Source organism: Orcinus orca, chromosome 9, assembly GCF_937001465.1.
Source record: "Orcinus orca chromosome 9, mOrcOrc1.1, whole genome shotgun sequence".
NCBI lineage: Eukaryota > Metazoa > Chordata > Mammalia > Artiodactyla > Delphinidae > Orcinus > Orcinus orca.
This window is the reverse complement of record NC_064567.1, coordinates 36,607,685-36,630,992: the sequence shown is the minus strand read 5'-3', so window position 1 is coordinate 36,630,992 and position 23,308 is coordinate 36,607,685.

Below are 23,308 nucleotides of genomic sequence, written 5' to 3'. Positions count from 1 at the left end.
TTTAAAACATTTTACAGATAAAGGTGTAGAATCAAGAAAGTTCAGAGAACTTCTGATGAAGAAGTCCTGGGGCCACAGTTCTCAAACTTGGATGTACCTAAAAAACTTATTTCAGATGCATATTCCTAGGCCTCACACCATGGTATTCTCATGCACTAATCTGGGATGGGAGTGAGAAATCTGCCTTTTTAACAAATGCCCTAGTGGTTTTGAGTCAAAAAGCCCATGGACCAGACTTAATAAACACAGGCATATTGTTAGCAGAGGCTCTTCCGTCAAAAGATACTGGGTTCAAATCTTGCCTCTGACATTGATCAGCTACAGGGCTTTGAGAAAGTGAACTTTAACGTCTCAAAGCCACAATTTTCTCATTTGTAAAATGAGCATAATAATAATAATGGCTACCTCATAAGTTTGTAAAACAGTGCTTATCACATAGCAAAGGTTTAATAAATATTAACTATTTCGTTATGATGGATTTATTCTTAAGTCCTGTGGGAGGCATCACAAATGTTCCTAGGGCAAGGTGAACCATCACCCTTGTGGCCTTTGTCATCCATCTTACAAAGAGACTTTGGGTACGACCCGTCCCTTTTATCCCACCTTCCTTTTTCTCTTTTTTCTCAAATTATTTTCCTCTTCAAAGCTGCCCTTGAAGTTCTTTTTAACTTGATTTCATCTATATAAACATATTCAGACATGGGCACTCGTGATACTACTGTCTCTACTTATGAATATGTTAGAACTTTTCCTTAATAATAAGTTTTTAAAACACATTATTCACTTGAACTGCTCCAAACATCCTCCCTAAGGATGGCTCTGACTAATAGCACGTGAAATTCACACCTGGGCAATGAATTTCAGGCACCATCTCTGGAACTACTACCACATGTGAATCACTGGAGAGCTGATATGACAACAATACCTACAAGGTGTGAGGCTTATTCATGTCCCTAGCGGGGCCCTCTGTGAAGAATGTCAACCATCCCAGCACATACAATGCCAATTTGTCAGAGCTACGGGAGTCAGTTTTTCCAGGCAGACTGTGATCTCACTGCTGGGATAATCCAGCTTACAAGGACCTGTCTGGGGCCCTGGGGCCAAATCTCCAACTCCTGTCAAGACTCCCCACATGGGCTTCCCTGGTGGCGCAGTGGTTAAGAATCCACCTGCCAATGCAGGGGACACGGGTTCCAACCCTGGTCTGGGAAGATCCGACATGATGCGGAGCAACTACTGAGCCTGCGTTCTAGAGCCCACATGCCACAACTACTGAAGCCTGCGCGCCTAGAGCCCGTGCTCCTCAACAAGAGAAGCCACCACAGTGAGAAGCCTGCTCACCGCAACATAGTGTAGCCCCCACCAGATGCAACTAGAGAAAGCCCGCGCAGCAATGAAGACCCAGCACAGCCAAAACTAAATATTTTTTAAAAAAGACTCCCCACAGACAAAAACAGATGATTATAGGAACAAGGTAAAAAGAATGTAGACAGATGATGATAATAATATTCATTATTACTAGTGGGAAAGAAATTTAAAGCACTTGCCTGAACTTCCATAGCTCAGTGCCAACATTTTTGTAAAAAGGTACTAGATCAGTGCCTCTGCTTTCTTATGTGTATTTTGGAAATAATAATAGAACGTATCTCATAGGTTGTCATAAGAAATAAATGAGGTTGTACTTTTAAAGTGTGTCCCTATCAAAATATCAATGGCATTTTTGCACAAATGGGAAAACTCTATCCTAAAATTCATATGGATTCTCAAGGGACCCAAATAGCCAAAGCAATCTTGGAAAAGAAGAACAAAATTGGAGATATCACACTTTCTGATTTCAAAACATATCACAAAGCTACAATAATAAAAGCAGGGTGGTGTTAGCATAAAGACAGACACCAAAATCAATAAAATAGAATAGGGAGCTCAGAAATAACATAGTTTCCAGCCTGTATGTATGAGGCATTTAATAAATGTACCACCATCACCGTCACTAAGCTTGATTATAATTACCCATTTTTCTCCCAGCCTTCTTTTCAGTATGCTGCACAGTGATGCCAGTCATTTATTTCAGGTTCATTTCTTCACTTCACTTCTTTTATAGACTTTGAGTTTGGCAAGTGTTGAGTAGGTATAAGGAGACCTGTGATTCAGGCAGGGATTAAGTGAGGAAGAACAGGTTCCAATCTTATTAGGCCCCAAGGACTCAACCTGACAGAATCTTTTCTACCTTCCAGGGTTTTGAATAGAAATGAAGGAACTTATCTTCGTCCCACCATTGGGAGTTACTGGATGAGCAGTGGTGGTCAGCAAGTCTATAGGCGAAGCCATAGCTCACACAAAGCCAATTATGACCCCTGGGTGCTGTTCACAACTTTATATAGAGTCTTCAGCATATGGGAGGCCAAATGGGGTTTGTGCTCTTAAATGTCACACTCCTGGGTACATTCTCAATATCTGACTGCACAGAGAATGAAACAGCCAAACAGTGTAAAGGAGAATTTTATTGTGCCGGTAATTTCAGAGCATCCTTGAGGTCAAGGAATAAAATTTTGGGCAGACAACTCAGATGTCAAGGCCTGTGCATGTGTTTTTCACTGCTTTCAGCTACAACTACTCCTGGAGTTCCAGAGGGGCTTAACAAGAGCAAAGAAAATTTCCCAGGTTTATTGGCAACTGCCAGAATTCTGCGTTGACATTCTCTCTGAGCAGTTTTATTATTTTTTTTAATTTTTATTGAAGTATAGTTGATTTATAGTATCATGTAAGTTTGAAGTGTACAGCACAGAGAGCAACGTTATTTGATGTCCCAGGTAGAAGCTGTTTGCTTTTTTCTTCCCTAATATAGCTACAATTTAAATATAGTCAATTGTAATGACCAAATTTGAGTTTCATTTCATGTTGCAAAATTTGTTAGTCCCACCTTACTTCACTCATGCCATTGTAAAAGTCTACTGCTGCTGAGTTTTGTTTAAAGGTCTATGTGTGGGAGATGGTCTGTCTTCAGTCCTGTTTTTCACCAGGAGATAATTATAAATTCATCAACCTGCAAGCAGGTATAACTCTTACAAACACAGCCAAGGAAGGGGTGCCAGCCATGACGTGCTGTCGATGCCATCACAGGTGGATTCTATTGAAGCTTCCCCTCTCTCATGGCTCAACCCTACCTGAGGCGGCTGGTGACTGTTCCCACACTCACACACTATAACAGGGAGCTGTCACCTCACTGATTACCCAGATCCTTGGTGTCTGCAGCTCTATACTGGAGACCCTAAGGCAACCTGAGCTTTCCAGGGAATTTACACAAAGAGAGAGTTTTCTGTTTTCCCAGGAACTGGGCCATGATGAAAATCAGAATGATACTGGTGCGCCCCCTCACCACCTGCCAAGGAGTCATGGGATGATAAGCATTTAGGTAAATAAATAGGTACCAGCTGCTGGTGTGCACAGCTCTGGACTTCAGTGGACATGAGTTCTGGATGTCTTAGAGAAGCTGACACCTCAGGGGCTGGGTCTGTGCTACAGTCTCAACTGGAGGTTAGTAACCTGGGGTTCCTGGGCTCTCCCCAAGGGGTCTCTGAATGTGAATGGGAAAAAATGACCTCTATATTGTCATTAACCTTAAAGTCAAATTTGGCACTTCCTTTCACTGTGAATGTAGGCAACAAATCAGTAGAATTAGCAGTGCTTTTTTTTTTTTTTAAACTTTCATGGTTTGGATGCTTTTTTTTTTCAAATTTATTTATTTATATTTTTGGCTGTGTTGGGTCTTCGTTTCTGTGCAAGGGCTCTCTCTAGTTGCGGCGAGCGGGGGCCACTCTTCATCGCGGTGCGCGGGCCTCTCACTATCGCGGCCTCTCGTTGCGGAGCATAGGCTCCAGACGCGCAGGCTCAGTAGTTGTGGCTCACGGGCCTAGTTGCTCCACGGCATGTGGGATCTTCCCAGGTCAGGGCTCGAACCCATGTCCCCTGCATTGGCAGGCAGATTCTCAACCACTGTGCCACCAGGGAAGCCCTAGCAGTGCTTTTGGTAATACAAACCACAGACATATTCATATTACACTCAGCTGTCTCAGACATCTCAAAATATCATTTACACTCTTACTAATTCAACAGTTACTGTACCCACCACTGGATCTTGTTGTTGAATGCATTAATAAAGATGCACATATATTACAGTATCTTAACTTTTATTAATATTTTATAACTATATTTAACATATTTTGTTTCCTCTGTATTTAATTTTATTTTTGAAAGCTATTACTCTGAAAAAATGTCCATAGACTTCACCAGGTGGCAACGGGCCCATGACATGCCAAAAAAGCTTTTAAAAAAAAAGCCCAAGTCTAGAGGAAGGATGTCACCACTGCAGTAATCATGGGACAGCTTCTCTCAGAGACTGGATTTAACTTCAGAATCCTACTCAACACAGTGCATCAGACAACCACACAGCAATCAACTGGAGTTGGCCTCTGAGATGATGTCTATTTACCATCTCTGGTCAGTAAGAACAAACTGACACAATGACAGGCCATCTCCTGGTTCTACAAGGTTCAGGTCCACTTGGAGATTAAGACATAGCCCTGGATTATTATATCTGTCCTGGGATTCTTCTGCCAATGGGGAAGTGTTTTGAACTTTTGCTGAGTATTTGCAGTGAGTCCCCAGGTGTCTACAAAACTCCTGAAGAAGACTGGCCCCTGGAAGGAATGATCAGTCACTCAGGGATTTCTGGTCACAGCACTGTGCAAAGATCTTCCAGTGTTCCTTAGGAAGCCATCCTGTGTCCATGTGTCATAACCAGGGCTGCTCCCAGTACAGCAACGAGCATTAAGAAAATATTAAATGCTCCTTACTCGTTAGTGAATAGGCACTGGCCCGAGCTCCCTGCATGCCCTTCCACCTCTCCAGACACCCTGGCCCCAGGAAGCCCTCGTGGGCGCTAAAGCAGAGGACCCCTGGAACTGGCTAAGTCTCCAGCTGCCTGGGGTTGTCTTGCATGTCCCCCCTCCTCCACCCACCTTCTACCATTGCTGCCAGAGCATGTCAGACCCCAGCCTTCCTGGGAGAGGGACTGTCATCCTGTAGGGAAATATGCCCAGTGCCCACCTGGACACCCCAAGTCTGTAGTGTCCTGCTTGCCTTCCCTCAAGGGTCACTTTTGCATGGCCTCATTAGGTCCATAGTGTTGAAATATTCTGACTGTCCTCATGGTCATCGCTACCCTCCCCTGCCCCTAAATCTCTGCCACTTTCACAAGGGAAAGTACTTGCTGAGATGATTGTGTAAAGGACCCCAGTGTCACTTCTCTACATTTTTCTAAAAATACTACCACCGGATGAACTGATTGAAATTCACAAGGAAGGGCAATGTTGCATAGAAGGGGAGGCAGCTCATAGGCACTTTCCCTCTACCATGTCAGCTGTCATTCACTGAACCAAACCTCTCACTGGGACTCAAGCACTGTGGTCCTTGGAGGACTGAGGCCATGGCATTCTCCTTGGTTCTGAGCACATGTCTAAAACAACTGAATCTACTAAAATCTAGACTCGGACCTCTGAGTGAAAGTGGCTAAATAGCAGCTCTCCAGCACCACCTATGATACCTCCCACCCTGAAGTGGGGGCCTTTTTCCTAACTCACAGCACACGTATAGGTAGATGGCTTCATTCTTGCTTTAAAGTAAGGAAATTAATACAAAACTTTGGAAATTTCTCTGTCGATCCAAGAATGTCCCACCCAAACATTTTCTTCACAGTCTGGTATATTGTTTCAGACCCTAAATGATGAACAATGCCTTCTGGACATTATTCAACAATAAAATGTGTGCCAACCTCTGTGGCATGCTGCTGAGCTGTTGCTAAGGCAGCCGTGCTTGTGTGCCAGCCGGGAGTGGCTTTCCGGCTGCTTTAGTGGGCTGGGCACTGGAGGTCAAAATAGCTGAGTGGATTTTCTCTCTGCCACTTCCCAGCTGCTTTCCCCTGGGGGAACACTTGGGTTTCCAAGCCTCAGCTATTTATCTCACCCGAAGTTGGTGTGAGGTCTGGAGGAATGTAAAAGGCCCAGCCCAATGGCTAGCATATAATAAAGACCCCGTCATTTGTTATTTTTGTTGTCTTAATGCTCTTTGGTATTTGAGCCAAAGGGCTGAGTGCAGGCAGAGGAATGGTGCATTTTGAAGGATACAGGGAAGGCTCAACCCTGTCATTATGTCATTGTTGCCTGAAATTCTCCATTAGAGAGGCATTCTTGGGGTTAATAACTTTTTCCAAAACACAGATAACTCTAGGGTGTAGTTCATTAAACTATTGGCACTCATTTGCACTGATAGGATATGTGTGATTGGGACAAAAATATAACATGTGATTGTCCAGAGCTTCCCCTCCCCTGGGGATTGGCGGTGAATGAGGTGAAATATGATTTGAGAGAGAAAGAGAGAATGGGGGAGGGGCAGGCCTGAAGTCTGGAGCCCACCTTCCACTGTGCGGCCTGAGAAGGAAGAAAGAGTGCTTTGGAGAAGCACTAAAAAGAGAAAACCTGAAGCGGTTAAAGTTTAGGAAGAAAGTTGGGACAAGGGGGAAAAGGGACTCTGATGAATCACTGCTGTGATGGACATAATCCTTGTTTCAGTTGGGCTTCTCCAGAACCAGGGCTATGATGGAGCCTGGGTTGCGAAGATTTATCAGTCCGTACACCTGGGAAGGGACGTGGGTGCCCTTGAAGGAAGGACTGGCCTGGCCTCCAAGCCTCAGCCAATCAGTGTGGAGCTCGTCCAAGCCTCGGCCAATCACTGTGGAACTCAGGAGATGCCACCACCCCCCAGGCCCTCCCACTCAGCCTCTCTCAGTCTCCATCCGTCCCTCAGTCCCTCCGTCCGTCTGGGAAGAGCTGGCTGCTGACTAGACTCCTCGGCTCTGTGACTCTCACATCCTCCCAGCCCAGGGCTGGGAGCCCCATTTCCGCACCCATTTGTTGTGCGCTTCCTCCATTGCTCCGTCGTGCGGTTCCTCCATTGCTCCGTCGTGAGCCTCGCTTCCTGAGGGAAACCTGGCAGAGGGAGGTGAGTGGACAGAAGGCAGCCACCACCGCTGGGCTGGTCACAGTGGCAGCTACTATTCATTGTTGTCCTCCTCCACTGTCCATTCTAAGCTCCCCTCGTCCCCAGCCACCCCCTCTGCTGGCCTCGGTGGCCTAGCTGGTGCCACAACTTACCCAGACCTTTATTTCCAAGAGGCCTCAGGTTCTGGTCACCTTGCTCTTCTTGGGTGGGGTCTGGTACACATGCCCATTTTACCGTCACGGTTGGGCAAGGGAATGCCAGCGAGTGCCCAAGGGGGGCGCACCTATATTCCTCACGGTCCCCACTGCGTGACAACAGGCCAGCCTCCTTCTGATGACAGAGGCAATTACCTGCACCAAGATGCTTAAGTTCTCTTCTTCCTGTTGGTCCCTGGACACAAGGAGCCCAAACTGCCCCAGTGGAAGCCATAGCTTATAATTCAAGAGACTCTTGCTGTGTCCCCTGGCCAGAGTGTGCCTGCTTTGAGTACCAGGTCTTCTAACCCTGCAGAGCCCGGAACTGAAGGAGCTGGGTCACTCAGAGTGACAGTGAGTGGGTCAACTCCTGCTTCCACTCTTGTTCCTGATCTCATCTATTCTTTCTCTTGGAGACAAAGCACGTAAGTTCTTTTATTTGATGAGTACGCTGCACCCTAGAGATTGGGACCCCACCCTATCAGAGTAATGCCTCTGATGGTGCTTCAGCTGTGCCCTTAGCAGGCTGTTTCAGTGCTCTCGCAGGCAAGCAGCTTCTGAGAGATGTGGAATGTGCTGCAGCCCATGGATCCCATGATCCCGGGCCTACCCTTGCTCCTCCTTTGCTGGGAAGTTGTCCCATGGTCTGATGTGATGTTATATAGAATCTCATACCAGTGGATCAAACACTCTAAGCCCTTAGAGAGTGGTCTTGGCTGAGGCCTACAGGTGGGAAAGACACATCTGTATCCAGAACACATGTATATTCCTGAACTTCTGGCTTTTCCCAGATTGAAAGGGCCCAGTATAGTCAATTTGTTGCCAAGTTAGCCACTTGGTCTCTTCAAGGAATGGTACCATACTGGGGGCTCAGTGCTGGTCTCTGTTCAACAGTGGCAATTTTTAACCATAGGCCTTTTTTCTTCCACTGAAAAGGGATGACCAGTAGGTATATCAGTCTTGGAAAATGAGGGTGCATACTGCTGGCCCATGCGTCACCTCCATCTTTGCCACTGTGGTCAGAATGGCTGCTTGCATCGCAGCCTGGGCCTGCTGTAGAGCCCTTTCCTGCTTTGCAGCCCTCAAATCCATAGCCACTCACCTCACTCAGTACATGGACCATGAAACTCTCACTAGCTATAGAACACAACATCTTTAGAACCCAAAGAGGTGTACCAGGCATTGTGTGTCCTTCTTCATGGTAAGTGATGAAGGATGTAATAATTTGTCTTTCCCCTAGGAGGGGATTTCAGCATGCCCCTGACCACTGGACCGTAAAAGTTTAATGGATGAAGCAGGCCCCTATATATTCAGTTTATCTCCCATCTTCTGGAGCACCTGTGAAGGTCTTACCAAGTCCACTAGGCTGCTGGTCACTTCTTGTTCATCTGGCCTAATCAACATAATGCCGATAGATGTAACAGGTAAATATCATGTTCTGAGGAATACCAGGATAGTCCAGATATCTCCTGTAATATATCTATGTAATATATATGACAGAGGGCAGAAGTTTACATAGCTCTGGGGTAAAACTTAAAATGTATATTGTGGTCCATTTGTTATGAATGTGAACTATCTCTGATCCCCTTTCTTGACTGTAATAGAAAAAAATGCATTCACCATGTCAAGACCACATGCCATATTCCCGAGGCCATGTTACTTTCTCTAGCAAAGATACCACATCTTGCCTGGTGGCTGTAATTTAGGCTCCTGTGTGGCCATGCTTGTTGTGGTCTGTAGCAGGAATCAGCAAACTCGAGCCTCAGCGTCAAATCCAGCCCTCTGCCTATTTTTGTATATAAAATTTATTTTATTTTAAAAATATGTTACTGTGTTTTATTGGGAGCCACTTTACAAATTGTCTATAGTTGCTTTCATGCTACAACAGCAGAATGGAGTAGTTGAAACAGAAACTATATGGCCAGCAAAATCTGAATATTTATTATCTGGTCCTTTATGGAAAAAATTCATTGACCCCTGATCTACAGTAATCTTCCACGATCCATCTGGTTTCTTCAGGGCCTGGATTAGCAAATTAGATGGAGGTATTTTGGAGACCACCACCCCTGCATCTTTTTTATCCTTAAGAGTGATGCTAATCTCTGCTTTTTCTCCCAGGATGCAGAATCACTATCTTGAGGGGAGAAGGGGTTCAGAGCCTTCCGTATGGTTTTTCCCATGACAGCTGTTACCTCACAGACCAAGGACTGGGAGTTACGGCAACTGCCAAGTATGTCAATCCAATGGTACATTTGGTGAGAGCGGAACAGAGCACAGGGTGGGTTCACTGACACAGTAGACCACTAAGCCAGGACTTGGCTAGGATTTCATTTATTATCTAGTCTCCATATCACTTCACTGTAATCAAGGGCCTATGGTAATGTTTCAAGTCTCTGTGTATCAATGTCTACTCAGATCTGGTTCCAACAGTCCTTTAAATGTCTAGGAATTCCCCTTTCTCCATTGCACAATTATGTGACAAATGCCACATGATGCCCTCAAGAGGGAGAGGTTTCTGCTTTGTCTCCTGGGGTGGGGAGATGGAGGGGTAATAGCTCTTAGTAGTGTAGATGAGCAGCTTCTATAAGTCTGTAGGCTCAGCAAGTTCAGAGAAGTCTGAGAGTCAAAATCTCAGGGGCCTTCACTGGGTTGAAGCCTGCTGAACTTGACCCTTGGCTTTCTCCACCCTCCTAGAGGTGACGAGACCTTCTTTGTATACACCTAAAGAAGCCCTCTGGCTTCCATGCCTGGCTTTCAATTGCCTCTTACTCAGCCCTTCAATGTTCATTATATTTCTGTAGAGCATCATTGGCACTTAGCAATCACTCCAGTACTCTTATCCATGCAGCTGCTCTTTTCTCCATACATCTCAAACGCCTGATAAATCATTCTAGCTAGTTCATTCCCTTCTACCAGTACATGCTCCCACAGGTGAAAGTTTTAAGTTGGGCTGCCACCTTGCCCCAGGGCTGTCTGCGTTCCTCCTATCACCAGTGATTGGTGTCCACACTGCCAGCCCAAGGTGATTGATTGACAAACTGCTCCAAAACCCCGTCTTATTGCCTACTTTCTTGGACCACTCCTGGTACCAACTCTCATAGCTTGGCTTCCCTGGAAGTAGATGCTGAGATGGAGTTTGGAGTGTAGGGTGTTTATTAGGAATCAACACCTGTGAAGGGAAGAAGACAAAAACGGGACTGGAAGAGGACAAAACTGAACTGCAGTGCAGGCTCAACATAGCCTTGGCCAGTTGGCAAGGAGCTGTGGGGAGAGTGTTCTGTGCCGAACCAGAATGAATGTGCCTTTGAATCCCCAATTTGCTCAGTCAGAGTGTGGGCTGCCTTGAAAAGGGAGAGAACTCAGGAGAAGCAGCTCCCTGCAGCTGACTGCACCACATGTTCCTTCCCCAACTCCCAGCTGGGAAGCAAGTCCTTTAAAGGGGGTCTGGGCCACCCCTCTGTGTGTCTACCCCAGCCCCTTTCTCGGTCAAGGAAAGAACTTGAGTTATTGTAAAATGATGTTTTGGCTTGTTAACCTTTGCTTCTTGAATGTGATGCCCCTCAGAGTCTTCAAGGAAAAAGCATAATGGCTGAGGAACTGAGGAGGAATCAGTGCTCTAGAGTTTGGGGAACAGCAGCGTATAGGAATGGAAAGAGACAGGGCACTGGGAGAGGCACTGGGTTCTTGGCAGAAGACCTAGTTAGGAAGGAGAGGGAAGAAAGGGGAAGAAGAGGGTCCAGGAGTCAGAATTTGCCTACCTTACAAGACTGCCTTGTGTTAAAAAAAAAAACCAAACAGATAAAAACAGGGGTGAACGAGGATGAGGAGCAGTTGGAACCCTCACACGTTGCTTTGGAAAAGAGTCTGGCAGTTCTTCAAAGGTTAAGCATAGAGTTAACGAATGACACATAAATTCCACTCCGTTATATACCCAAGAGAACTGAAACTTTATGTCCACAAAAACTTGCACATGAATGTTGACAGCAGTATTATTAATAATGCCCCCCAAAATGGAAACAACCCAGCTGTCAATCAGTTGATGAATGGATAAACATAATGTGATATGCTCATGCAATGGAACAGTATTTGGCAATAAAAAGGAATTAAGTATGGATACATACTACAACCTAGATGAACCTTGAAAACATTATGCAAAGTGAAAGAAGCCAGTCGCAAAAGACCACGTATTCTCTGATTGCATTTTTATGAAATGTCCAGAACAGGGAATCTATAGAAACGCAAAGGAGATAAGTGGTTTCCAGAATCTGGGGAAAGGGGAAATGAGAAGAGGCTGCTGATCAGTGCAGGGTTTCTTTTTGGGGTGATGAAAATGTTCTATAATTCATTGTGGTGGTTGCACAATTCTGTGAAAATACTAAAAACCATTGAATTGTGTACTTTAAATGGGTAATTCACACGGTATGTGAATTATTTCTCAATAAAGCTTTAAAATAAGAAAATATTTCAACTAAAAAAAGATGGCTTTGCATTGACCCTGACCAGAGCTATCTCTGAAAGGCCTTAAAATCTCAGAACTTGCCCAGCCCTTCCTGAAGTATGAATACCATTGGTTTCTTTTAAATTGGGAGACTATATAAATCAAAATAAAATAAATTATGGAAAAGCATCTGTAATACTTAAAAACTCGAGATTGATAATGTGTTGCCAATTGTGAGAATGTGATGTATTTTATATCAGTTTTTAAGTTTAAATTTCTAAGATTTCTCTTCCAATACTTGGAATTTTTAAAAGTTAAACACCAGAAATTTGAGCAAACTGTTGCAAAGAGGTTAGCAACAGTTATCTCTCTATGTCTGAGAGATATTTGTGACTGTGACATTGGCAGTTGAGCTTCCCGTGGGTATGAGGAAACTTTCCTATTTATTGTAGCCAAGGATTGTGCAGCTCCCTAACACCAGAGATGCATGAGCTAATCCACTCCCCTACCCACCCATCCATCCATTCATCCACCCACCTACCCATCCACCCATTCATCCATCCAGATACCAGTACCTACCATGTGTTAGACCCTGTGTGATTATTGGAGACACAATGAAGAACACAGTAGTCACCATATTTCTCCTTAATATTAGACTATAGTGGTAAAGAAATCAGATAAAAAGGTCGTTGCAACACAATGCAGTTCACATGCTATAAGAGGTGAACAGTTATGAATAAACATAGGTCCACCTTGATAAATCAGTCCACTCAGTGCTCACCTCATCCAGTCATCTTTCTGTATAGATGAACTCCTTCAATATTCTCTTCCTCTTGCTCTTTAATAACGATTTTCTCTTATTCAGTTAACTTTAAGATATATTCTGTTAGTGAGTAATCAGAATATCAAATTCTAACTGTATATATTAATAAAGTACTCCTGTGATATTATAATTTTGTGTCAGATCCTTGCTGCTATATTATAAATAGATGACCATACTGTCAAGATCACAGTCACATGGATGTTCTAGAAATATTTTAGCAAGAATCTCAAGTTTATTGAAATAATTGTATTAATTGCCTTCTCTTCTGAGACCTGGGATTTTTCTCCCCCTAGTAACTTTCTTCAGAGAAAGTTTTATTGCCTAGCCCTATGTATTTGTCTCCATCTGTCTTAGATGGCTGTTTGGGGTTTTCCTATGTGCTTTTAGTGGTTCTGTGAAATTGTTTGCCATTACTTTCTCAGCTCTGTCATGATTTGAGATACTTTGAAAGAAGAGTAGTTCATTGCTGTCTGCATTATGTTGACCACATCCTCACCTGTATCAATTTACTTCAGAGTTCCTTTTTTAACCACAGTATCAATCTCGAGATTTTAAATATTACAGATGCTTTTCCATAATTTATTTTATTTTGATTTATATAGTCTCCCAATTTAAAAGAAACCAATGGTATTCATACTTCAGGAAGACCTGGGCAAGTTCTGAGATTTTTGAGTCCTTTGAAGCAGGGCACTGAAGGAGGTGTGCTATTTCTAGTTTTCTTTGTAATGTCTCAGCAATGAAAATTTGGAAGTGAGAAGAATTTAAGAAATACTGTATAGATAATAGATATCACTTTGAGAGGTGATGAAAAGGGCAATTGAGGGCTATTGATTTATATGATAAAATTTAAATATTTTAAAATAATTTTTGCAATAAAGACCCCATTATAATGTTTGGACATACTATTTAAATTCCACGGTTTGTTTCCAATCTAAGTATTGCTTTAAAAAGTTATTGACAATTCTAGTTGTTTCTGCCTCAGCAGGGCAGTTTCCTCAAATTGAAACTAATTAAGGAAAAAACTTTAATTATTCAAGAAAGATTGTCTAATATACTATCAATAGAACTGAAAATATGTGAAAATCTTGATTAGAACTACATAATTAGTGGTTCTATTGAAATAAAGGCCAAAAAATAGTGTGAAATAAATACAAAACACATTGCAAATTATGCACATCGTTATTTTATTACTCTTCCAAACACCACCAAACCATCCATTATACACAATAATTTAATTCTTTTGTGTTTGGTATTTTGCCATCTTTCAATTTTACATTTATTTATCTGTTTTTGTCATTAAGAAAGTTTATTTTTCAAGGTAGGAGAACATGTTTTATTTAACAGTTTGTTAATTTGATTTATAGCTTCTACATAGTGTATGGCCATACCACCCTGAACACGCCTTATCTCATCATGTAACTTCTACATGTTTAGACTTAGAGTCCATGGGCCTTCATTTGTGCTCTTGGCCCAGATTCCACAAAAGCTTGAGGGAAGCCTACCCCCTCATTCCTTAGTTAAAAAAAAAAGCACAATGTTCACATGACTCTAATTTTTTTTTAATTAGAAAAAGGCAAACATTGAAAAGTCTAATTACCACCCTGTCCCATCCACCCCATTCCTACCTCTGCCTGCAAACCCTTTCCCACATAACCATATTTATTAATCTCTTATATTTTGTACATGAATAAAACTATATGTAAATATGGCTTCTTTTCTACCCCCAAATATTAGCATACTATGTACATCACTCTTTTTCCACGTAATATACCATTTTGCAAATCTTTCCATATTAGCATACGGGGAAGTTTCTGAATCTTGGTAAACAGCTGCATAGCATTCCATCATTTGAAAGTACTGCAAATTATTATTTAGTCCCATGTCAAGAAAGACATTTGGTTTATTTCCTATCTGTTACTATTATAAAGAAAACTACATTGAATAAACTTCTACATTTATCATTTTGTTTGTGTGCAAGTAAGTCTGTGGGAAAAAAATGACAAGAAGTGGGAATGCAGCGTTAAGAGTTATGGCAGTGTTTCTCTCCTAGTGACCTTAAGGGAGTGCAAATTCGTCATTGTTCAGGACTGTCCTGCTTATTGTAGCGTGTTCGCCGTAGCTATTCTTCCTCTGCTAAATGCCAACAACACCCTCTAGTCTCAGAGGTCAGCTGATGTGTGCCCTCTCACCTTTCCAGCTGCCTCCGAGCAGCTACCTACCAAAACGTACTAATGGACCATTTGTAGGGAATTGGTTGGATAAATTACGATATATCCTTATAACGAAATATCATTTGGCCTGTAGTTAAACGTTCTTGTATGTTAAATTCTGTTCTGAGCACTTTAAATCTTAATATGCCTTTGATCTTCAAGATACTCTTATGAGATAGAGGGTGTTGTTACATTCTACAAACATAGAAACTGTTGGATCCAGAGATTAAATGACTTGCCCAAGGCCACGTAGCTGATAGGCATGGGAGCTGGGAGTGGAACCCAGGCAGTCTGACTTCAAAGCCCACATGTTTGACCCCTCCTCTGTCCTCTCTTAAGAAGCATGAGGCACAAAGCAATGTGAATGTACTGAACACGACTGAACCGCACAGCTAAAAATGGTTAAAACGGCTGATTGTATGTTATATATATTTTACCACAATTTTTTTTATAAATCCTATTTTTTAAAAAACAGGAAAAAACATAAAGTGAGGCAGATCTCGTCCTAATCCAGAGAGAAGACCATGAAGAAGTAAGTGGAAAGGGAAGGGGAGAACAGTAAGTAAAGCATCCCTCATTTTTCATTGTCTAAATAATTTTGTGTGTGTGTCTGTAATGTGAGTATATATGAAATATACATTCATAGGTAAGGCATCATATATGCACAGAAAAATATCTAGAAGTTAAACATCAAATTGTTAACTGTGATGACTGGTGGTTAGAGAGATTAGAGAGGAAGGATTTTAAAACTCATATGCTCCTTTAATTTTTAGGAAAAAAATTACAGTGAATGAACATGACTTTGGGAATGAAATAGACAGAGAAGATATAATAGGGGCCCGCAGAAGACACCCATCTCTACATCCCACACACCTTCCTCTCCCAGGGGTTTTCTTTCTGTCCTCCATCCTCTGCTTCTTTACCAGGGACAGGGGCCAGTGTCCGATTGGTCAGTTTGTCTGAGATAACCTATCGGAAATCCCCTTTCACTCTCTGGGTTTGCCCAGCACTGGACCTTGGAATTTCTTTGTCTTCTTCCCTTATATACTAATCTGTCTTGGAATATTCCAAGGGCTGATTATAAAATGGACATTTTGTATCCTACCAATAGTAGCCGGTGTATGCTTATATGTAAAACAGCTTAAAATTTTAACTAAAAGCAGACCCTGCATGGAACACAAATGCTACAAGTGGTGGGGCATGTCTGGCAGAATGTTCCCAAAGATAGTGTCACCTCATGATACAATAAAATGAAAACAACTCATTTCTTTGGGTAACATTTTAACTTTTTCTTTATGAGTCAAAAATCATAATTTTCCTGGGCTATAGAACCCTCCAGAGTTATAAGGTGGGCTAGAGGTTTGGCTCTCCGACACCTGCGTTCATATCCCCTCCATCTCCGTGACAGCTAACGTTGCCTCGCTGTCAGCAAATGTGGACCCTGTGTTCCTTCCTCTGCTCCTCATCACACCCCTCCCACCTGTGCGCCTGCTGTCTTCATGCTGCCTGCCTTCCCTTCTTTTCTCCTTTCTCTCCTCTCCCACGCTTCCCCTGCTCTTCTCCACTTGGGTGCCATGGCATATCTGGAAAAGAGAACATTTTAAAGATCATTTTGTTCCAGGAACTGATACCTGGAATTTTATCTTTCAGGCTCTCTCTGTTCTGTCTTATTCTTTCTCTCCTGATTCTCTGTCTCTCTCTTGCAAAGTTTTTTGCTATCTGGCATCGTATCGTTTGTTTTATAAAGTAAGGGGAATGTTTGGTTTTTTGCTAGTATTTGTTTGCCTGTTATTATGAGTCCATTCAAATACATATTGATGCAGTATTTTCTAAAATTTTCTTAGGCTACAGCATATATAAATTTTCTTTATGGATTCACACTCAAGCATTCATTGCTTCTTAACATTGTTATGCCTGTTGGTATAATCCACTAGTACATGTGATATTTTTCTTTTATTGTTGCAGAAAACATAACCAAAACTATAATTAGTTGATTGAACAGTGCATGAAATGTGCAACATCATAATCTCATGCTTAGATATTACTAATTATAATCCAGTATAATGAACTTTTTTAAATTATACATTATTATTATTTATTTGGGCCACAAGAAAGCATACTCTGAGGTTTTTGGCTCTCTGCCTAGACATTTCAGTGTGGATGATAAAAGTGCCAAATTCTATAGTAATATATGTATGTACACACACACACACACACACACGTGCATGCACACACATATTTAATTTTTTTTCACAGATTTCATCCTTGTATGAGGCAAATGTTCTACCTTATCAATTAAAACCCGTTAGTGAAACTGCTCATTTGGGTAAGGAAACATGAAGTACATGTAATACCCTGAGGTTTAATAGGTAGTTTCTAGAAAGTTGCATGGCTGTTGCTGTGTAACTGTTACTGCAAAGTTGTTATTACTCGATTAGCTCACTGCAGAGAAGTCTTCTACTGAGATTTTGCCATGGATCACTGTCTGCATTTGATAGCTTGTCTCCTCAGCTGTAGGAGTAACCCATCAATTCCCTCTGGAGGCTCAACCCGGGGATGTTGCCATCTTATGCTCTAAGGAAGCATCCCAAGTGTGATTAACCTCTTTTAGGCTGGTTAAAAATGAATTTCCAGGGCTTCCCTGGTGGCGCAGTGGTTGAGAGTCTGCCTGCCGATGCAGGGGACATGGGTTCGTGCCCCGGTCCGGGAGGATCCCACATGCCGTGGAGCGGCTGGGCCCGTGAGCCATGGCTGCTGAGCCTGCGCGTCCGGAGCCTGTGCTCCGTAACGGGAGAGGCCACAACAGTGAGAGGCCTGTGTATCACAAAAAAAAAAAAAAAAAAAGAACAAAAACAAAAAAAATGCATTTCCACAGCCTAATTTGGAAAAAGAAAACACTTTTTTTCTTACTTGTTGATAATATCAGAAACAACTCTTAAATATGTAGAAGAAATATAACCATTTTCTTGAGTAGTTAGAAACCTGGTGAAAAAGTCACTTTTGCTGATAGCTCTCTGTCATTAAAGGAACCCTTCTCTTGTCTTTTGCCTCAGACCCAGCTCCTAGTTTTGTTTGTTTTTGTTTGTTTGTTTGTTTTTGTTTTTTCCGGTATGCGGGCCTCTCACTGTTGTGGCCTCTCCCGTTGCGGAGCACAGGCTCCGGATGCACAGGCTCCGGACGCACAGGCTCAGCGGCCATGGCTCACGGGCCCAGCCACTCCGCGGCATGTGGGATCTTCCCGGACCGGGGCACGAAGCCGTGTCCCGTGCATCGGCAGGCGGACTCTCAACCACTGCGCCACCAGGGAAGCCCCTAGTTTTGTTTTTTAATACAGTTCTATAATAGCTGTTTCTTGCTATTTGCCTTGGTATGCAGTATGAAGCTTTCTTACTATTTTTTTCCAGCATCAATACACTATAATTTATTTAGTTTATTTTTAAGGTAACACTTACTTGCTTTGTAAAACCCAATTACAAAAATAATAGGTACTCAGAATAAAAAACACGGGGATCAAAGATCCAGAGAGGAAAATACAAATCACCTCTAATCCCTCTTCCAAGAGATGCCTGTTGTTCACATATGAACCCGTGCTGTGATTGAATTATACATAGCTCTACTTTACATATTTTAATTAACAAAATTCTCTTTTATTGCTTCCCTTTGGAGGATATATTTAGAAATAGAGAATAGTTTCAGACACCTTGTGAGTTCTGAAGAGTGGTGACATGTCTGAGGAGCAAGTACTTTTTCACTTAGTTTCCGAATTAAACATTTTGCTTTATTCCTTAAGCCTCTTGTTCAAGTAGCAGAAACCACCTCTCGATAGATTAAGCAAAAAGAGACTCTACCAGAAGAATATAGGTGTCTCCTGAGATTGAAGAGAAGCTGAAGAACAGGGCTTATAATGGACAGAGATCTAGAGGTCCTGGCCTGGCCTGCCTTCCTTGCTTGCCCATCTCCCCTCAAAAATCAAAGTACCAGGAGAGAGTAGTTTTTGTTTTGTTTTCTTTTGCTGAATTTAAGTTGTATAAAACTAGTTGTGGGAAATTCCCTGGTGGTCCAGTGGTTAGGACTTGGTGCTTTCACTGCGGGGGCCTGGGTTCGATCCCTGGTTGGGGAACTAAGACCCTGCAAAGTGTGCAAAAAAAAAGAAAAAAAAAACTGATTGGACTTGATGATAGACTGACTATGGGTGGAGAGGGAAAGAAAGGGACCAGGAATGATCTCCACGTTTCTGGCTTCCATAAATACATTGCTAATGGTGCCATTTCCTAAGATTAGGAACATGAAAGAGGACCAGGCTGGCTAAATCTTGGGAGGGGTTAGATGAATGGTTTGGTTTGTTGCATGCTGAATTTGAGGTGCCTTGATACATGAAAAGATGTGAAGTAGGCAACCGGATACATAGGTTGTGCTGCAGCTTTTCTATCTGCATTTCCAGCCTCCTCTCTACCCTGCCTGCTGTCCTGGGAGGCTGACCTGCAGCAGCCAACTCCCTTCGCTTTTGGCTTCAGATTGGGTCGGTTCAATGGAGAGCAATGGCAGGAGATCAGAGGAGGAAAAGGAGTGAAGTGGGTCTTTATTCTCCTGGCTTCTTCCCTGCAGAGTTGCTGTGGGCTGGCTGCAACCCTGAACCAAAGATCACAGCTCTTGTCGGACAGCCTTCTCCACCAAGCCCTCTCTCTCCAGGGTCTGGCTGTGCCCTTGCTTCTTTCAGAATACTGTGCTACCTCTGACAATTTCCCTATAGTCTGTCCACCCACTCAAGTTGCACCAATCTGAGGGTATTATTCATTTCTGCCAGAGTCCTGACTGATACACCCATGCAGAATTCAAAGGACAGGTTCAGGCTGGAGATGTATTTTGTGAATCACCTGTTTGTAGATGTAGCAGAAGCAGATGTGGAGATTAAACTCCTTTGTGGGGGAACAGCGTGGAGAGTGTTTAGGATAGAGCTTCAAGAATCTCTACCTTGCCTCCCACTGAAACAGGGCAGTGAGAAGAAGCCTCACTGAACAGAGCCTCTGGGACCCCCTTGGGTCATTTAAAGGGAGGCTAGGCATCTAGTCTTGACCATCCACCATGGCATCACACAGCAAGAGAGGGACAGTTCACTAAAGTGAAATCAGAATGATATTAAAATGGGAGAATGGATGCTGGGTGGCTGGATACAACACACACACACACACATCCACACATACATGCATACACACCTACATACGTTTATTAAAATGGGATACACATATTTCTGCTTTTTCAGCAAGATTATTTCTGCTGTAAGTGACAGAAAATCAAAAATGGTAGTAACATAAACAAGGTAACAGTTTATTTCTCTATCACGTAAATGAAGTTTGGAGATAGTTCAGGGCTGGTATAGATAGCACTCATGGTTTAAGGATTAAGGTCCCTTTATCTTGTGGTTCCACCATCCTCAGCATACAAGTTCCACTTCATGGTTCAGGATGGCTACTTGTGCTCCAGTCATCTTGTCTGCATTCCAGCCAGCAGGACGTTTTTCAGATGTTGCACATAACAGTTATATCGATACTTATATCTCATTGGCCAGAACTGAGATATATGACCATATCTACTGGTGAGCTATTGAGGAATATCTTTGCTTCAGATGGCAGTGTGCCCAGCATAAAGCCAGGAGTTCTAATATAAAGGAAATAGGGGAGAATGGAAATTGGGACACCACTAGTGGTCTTTGCCAAACATGTTATTGTGTAACTTGTTTTCTTTTTCATTCAGAAATTTTTCCAACTTTTGATGACTCTTTACCAGTCATAGCTATGCTGTAATATCCTTCCATGATGTACTGTGTCTTCTAATCCAAATCACCCATGAAAAATATTAGGTGACATCAAGGATCCAACACACGGCTAGCACAGCTTAGGAAGATTTCTTAAACCAACTCAGCTCAACTCCACAGATCTTACAACATTAGAGTCAAAAGGGCCTATAGAGAACATCCAGTCTGGGAGATGGAAGAGTGACAGGTCAAGGCACATATTTCAGCAAAGTGCAGCCTGGCTGCAAAAGCCTGCCTCCTGCAGCTAGTTCTGACTTTCTGTGATTTAAAAATTCTAGGGGATCTTTGATGCATGGGCACATTTTACACCCTGCTTTAGGCAGATGTGAATGTGCACATGTTACCCCTGGCTACACATCAATTTCTAGACAGGAATAAACTACCCATTGCTTCTTTTTCTAGGAGGCATATGATGCTGTGGCGAATGAGGCCATAAATTTCTGTAGGAGATGAAAATCCCGCAGTAGGCACTCATTACCATGTCTTTGGACTGCCTTTTCCCATAGCAAATACGGTCAATTTTGTTTTGGGGGCTGGTAGGGAAGGTAGTCGTTGGCTCAAAGAATTTGGCTCATTAAGTCAGCGTAAAGCAACCAAAAAAAAAAAAAAAAAAAAAAAACTTAAGTGATGTGGAATAGAAACAATTTCAAAGTCCAGCCAAAGGTAGGTTGGGAAGTGGGTAGGGTATCAGGATTTTTCTCATTATGATGGATCTATTTACTTCTTATGCAGGCATTTCATGGCTTAAGGGATCAACAACTACTCTGTGGCAAATTGTCTTTGAATTCTAGAGTTATCAAACCTTGTCTTAGATACATGACAAAGAATGTAGCATGGTGAAAGGGGCTTATAATAAAAATGGTATCTAGTATGTAAGATTTTTGGTGAGAAACAAATGAAACTGTGAATGACAAATAATATTATCAACTTTAGACTGCTCCACCAGTGTTATTTTAATCATCATCTTCTTTGTGTCATGGCTCCAGCCCAGATGTTACTGTTTAGCCAGCAGGAGTTATATGTATTAGTCTGATGTAATATTAGGTCCTAGAGAGTCCTAGGTTATTGGTCCCAAAGATCTATCTTAGCCAGATGGCCAAAAGGTTGTGTGCAGCTCTGTTCAGTGGGAGAATTAGTGAGTCATCATGAATTCTACCCATTTGTGTGGGTAGAAAGTTGTTTAATTTGAACCTAGCATCAGCAATTAAAGATATCTGTCTGGAACACTTTTAAAAGAACCTAATAATTCTCTAAGATTATAAAACAGTAACAAGAGTTGGATAATGCCAGAGTTACTTTGGTTCCTGGTAAATTCTGTCCTCTTACCACATTGCCCATTGGTGACAATAGTTGAATAGATCGTGGTGCCAAATTATTACAGATTTTGAGTCTCCATGTGATAGCTTGCCACATGCTGACTTGTTTACCAATCCATGAAAATACCATCATACACAAAGTAGCAAGTAGAATGATTGCCTCATATATTATGTAGAAAGTGTCTTCAGGATTTCTTTATGAATAAGATACTGAAACTGCTGAATAATAGCTGTATTAGTTATCCTCTGCTGTGTAACAAATCACCCCAATCCTTAGAGACTTAAAAGTATTCCTGCGGGTCAGGAATTCGAGCACAGCATAGTTGGGTGCCTCTGGCTGCATGTCTATCAGGAGTTTGCAATCAAGCTATCAGCTGGGGTTGTGATCTCATCTAACAGCTCAGCTGGTGGCAGTGCTGGGGTCCACCCTAAAGCTCACTCACACGGTCATTGACAGGCCTCAATCACTTGCCATTAGGGCCTTTCCATGGGGCTGCCTCATGACATGGCAACTGGCTTTTCATGGGGCCAGTGAGAGAGAGAACCAGAAGCTAGTCTTTTATAATTTAATCCCCAAAGTAACATGTTATCACTTCTGCCATATTTCATTCATTAGAAATGAGCCAATAAGTCCAGTCCACAGGACTGGAGGGAGTACACAAGGGCATGAGTATTAGATAGTGGGAATCGTTAGGGATTTTCATAGAGGCTTCCTACAGCAATGGCATTGGAGTTTTATAATTTTGAAATAATAGTTTGGCAGATGGCCTTCATTTTTTAAAATTATTTTGCTTTTACATAGTAGCTAATGTTGAATATTTGTTATTGAAATGAGGCTCTGTGAAGTTAGGTATCTGCTGATAATTTCCTAGAACGTGCTTAATGTCAGCTAAAGTTTTATGGAGGTGCTGAGCCTGTAAAATCTACATAGTATTTTTTATAGGTTCATTACAGTTCATCTAGTAAATTCTCCTTCGGTAAATTAAATAATGAACTAATTTCTACTCCTCTCATTTTTTAAAAAATTAATGAACAGAAAGTACATTTTACTTGGTAAGAATTTGGCTTATTGTATATTTGGCATGACTGGGCTGAATGTCATATATTCTTCCTAAACATAAGACAAATGTGTGTTTGTGTGTTCATGATTTTAATCTCTAGGCACTTCTATCAATTAGCAGAAGATACATTATGATAAAACCAACCAATATCATTTTCTTTGCCTGAGGAGCTTCATTTAATATTTCTTATAGCGCAGGTCCTCTGGCATGAATTTTCTCAGTTTTTATTTATCTGATATTTTCTTTGAGTAAAGCATTCTAGCACAACAATTTTTTCTTTCAATGTTTTAAAGATATTGTACCAGTCTCTTCTAGCCAGCATAGTTTCTGATGAAAAGTTTGCTCTCATTCTTATCTTTGTTCTCTGTACATGTGTTTCATAATTTGGCTTTTTTTTT